This window comes from Choloepus didactylus, chromosome 9, assembly GCF_015220235.1.
Source record: "Choloepus didactylus isolate mChoDid1 chromosome 9, mChoDid1.pri, whole genome shotgun sequence".
Lineage (NCBI taxonomy): Eukaryota > Metazoa > Chordata > Mammalia > Pilosa > Megalonychidae > Choloepus > Choloepus didactylus.
In genome coordinates this window covers 44,401,632-44,405,006 of record NC_051315.1, presented here as the reverse complement: position 1 = coordinate 44,405,006, position 3,375 = coordinate 44,401,632, and positions in this window count along the sequence as shown.

Genomic DNA, 3,375 nt, shown 5'->3' with positions numbered 1-3,375 from the left:
CTAACCTTATTCAGAGTTCACCAGTTTTAAATGCACTCATCTCTCTCTCTCTCTCTCTCTCTCTCTCTCTCTCTCTCTCTCTGTATGTGTGTGTGTGTGTGTGTTTTGGGAGGGGGTTGTTTGGTTTATGCTATATTAGCACAAGTATAAATTCATATAACCATTACTCTAGTCAAGATATAGAACTGTTTCATCACCACAGGGATCTCTTGTGCTATTTTTTAAATATCCACACTACCCCCTTCTCCCCCTAATCCCTAATCCTTGGTACCACTAATTTGCTCTTCATCTACAATTTTGTCATTTCAGAAATGTTATATAGATAGGTTGTATATATGTTACTAGAATAAAAATTAAAAAAAAAAAAAACAAAACAAAACCTTAGGACTGTACAACACAATCATGAACCCTAATGTAAACCATGGACATAGTTAATACAATTATACCAGTATTCTTTCATCAATTGTAGCAAACGTACCACAATAATGCAAGGTGTTAATAATAGGGGGAGTATATGGGAAATTTGTATTTTCTGCATGATTTTTCTCTAAACCTACAACTCATCTAATAACAAAACAAAACAAAATAAAACCTACAGATGGTCAAGGTGGATGAAAACTAACAGCTTATTATCAAATAAAATTATGAAATAGCTATAAAAATGTTATGTAAATGGAATTGTTTAGTATGTAACCTTTTGAGATTGGCTTTTTTTCACTCAGTATAATTCCATGCCACTGACTTTTAAAACTCAGAGAAATGAAGGTAAAATAATGGACTAAATAATAATGGAATTGATATTTTTAAATAAAAATTCCTGTGTTTTTGTTTCTTTGCCCCCCTTAGGCAAACCCATCCCCACTCCACCCCCCAAACTAATTCATACCACGTCAGCAACTTTTTAACCTCAACAAAAAGCTTTTTACCTGAGAAGGTGGAATCAAGAAAAGTGGATTGAGTATGATCAATCACTTACAAACTGTCATTTCTGGCAAGAAACTCGAATTAAGGGGTTACTTTTAATGCCCACCGACATCTTTTCACTTTGGAAATTCTATGACCAGAACTTTATAAGATCCCATAAAACAAATGTTTGTTGGCCAATTTGCCCTCCAGAATTGGGAGGCAGGGAAAGGGCTCTATAAGGGAGACTGATAATGCAAAGAAATTAGAAGTGGAAAGTAATTAGCAGAGTTTAAAAAATGAACAAAATGTTGGCATCGTTGTAAAAAAAATAGTTCTTATTACATGTGTTTTACAATGGAGAAAACCTCAATTTTGTTTTACAATTGTGATCTAAAGTGCTTAAATAATTTGCTTAAGATCACACAGTTGGAGGCAGGATTAGAATCCAAGTCTATATCTAAAGTATCTCTCCCTCTCTCTCAAAAACAAACAACAACAACAACAACAACAAAAACAGTGCTACAGACAGACAATAATAATGTAAGCCTCAGAGGAAGGAAGAGTTTCATGTGGGTTTGAAAGGATTCATGAAGGATTTAATTCAGGCCTTGAAGTCTGAGAAGACTTTTATATTAGTTGAAGTGGAATGGCTGTTCTAGCCAGTTTGCAGGAGTTGAGAATGCATACTTATTTTTAAGAGACAACAAGTTGAGTTTGTTTACCTAGAGCACTGATTCTCAAAGTGTGGTCTCCACACTAGCTGAATTAACCTCATCTGGACCTCATCTGCATTTTGTTAGAAATGCAGATTTTCTGGCTCCATTCCAGACTTTCTGAATCAGAAACTCAGGGGGTGGAGCCCAGCATCTCTGTTTTAACAAGCTCTCCAGGTGGTTTTGGTGCATGCACGCTGAGGTTTGAAAGCCTGTAGGGTACTAGTGGCAAACTTATGTTGGATAATATGGGAAAGTGAAGATCTGAAAGTTATTTTTGGGCCGTCTTCAATTGCTCTGGTCCTTTAAATGAAAAACGTCTTTCAAGGGTCAAAAGAAATGACGCTGTGTTTAATGTACTTTCCTAGAAGCTGCTTAGGAATTGCTTTGCAACTGCCCTCCTTTCCCTGCTTCTTGATTCGGATCCACTCACAGGTGCGTCTCTGTTGGCTTAATCTCTTAATTTTGGTAATTTGGGCCTCGGTTCCTAGCTCTGGACACTCTTCTCTGAATTTGAGTACCCTCTTTCACGTGCATTCTGACTCACCTTTGGTAGAGATTGTCGACCTGAGCCCTGGGAGGGTTGAGGGTGGGGAGGGGTAATAGGGAATTCTTATGTGGGCTGGATTGTGGTAGACTGAAAGGTTGTCAGAGTGAGGAATTTAAACTATCATTTATATTTATTGATATTCATAAAAGACTTTCAGCAGAGGAGTGCCACAACAAAATGGTAAATTTTTGGAATATTAATTCCAAAGCAGTTTATAGAATTGATTGGATTGGGAAAGATACGATTTGTGAAGCTTGTGCAATAAAGCAGCCATACAGTGTCAAGAGTACAAGTATTGATAGTGGGAAAACCAGGGAAGGGAATGGAATTTGAGAAACATTTGGAAAGAAAATTCAGTGTAGTTTGGGGATTAATTTGCTCTAGAGAGTGAAGAAGAGGGAGAACAGAATGAGGACAAATTAAGGGACTTGATAAATGAGAAAATATTGTTATTGACAGAAATATGGAAATCAGTTTAGGCATCTTCTTTTGAGGAGCTAATGGAATCATTTCGAATGTCTTGAATGTGAGATGATGAAACAACCAAGTGTTACTGGCCATTAGGTAAGTGAATAAATGAATGATTTTTCAAGGAATTAAATAGTAGAGTTGGACTGGCTGAGGGCAAAAATGTGATTTTCTGTCTTGAATTTCATTAATTCTAACATGATTAAATAGATCTGTGTGACTTTGATGGCAAGTTATTTCAAAGCGAACATCCAAGAAACTGCAGTGAGTGATCAGGACAAAGCAACTGCAAAAGCATGGCCCTCAAACAGTGGTTTGTTGGCAACAGGGATAGTAATGGCGGAAGGGGGTGTTGGTGGTGTTGGTGGTAGTATAATGAAGTTAGGATTTAACAAATGGTAATGATTACTGAATCATTATATAGATATTTCTTTTTACTTTTTGGTGTGTTAAGAGTGGCCAGAGGGAAATACCTGAAATCTCTGAACTGTGATCCATCTGCCTTGATCTCTGACAATGATTGTGTAACTACATAGCCTTTATCTTGTGATTGTAGAAACCTTGTGACTGATCCCCACTTGTGCCCCTTATTCTGTTTCTCAACTTTGCAGTCTTATGATCACTAAGACAGCCCCTAATGTTTATTAATGAAGAGCCTTGAGTCAGCCCAGAACTAACCCACCCCAATTCCAAAACTATCTTGCTAGATTGAGATGGATCTAACCAAAGTTGACCTGC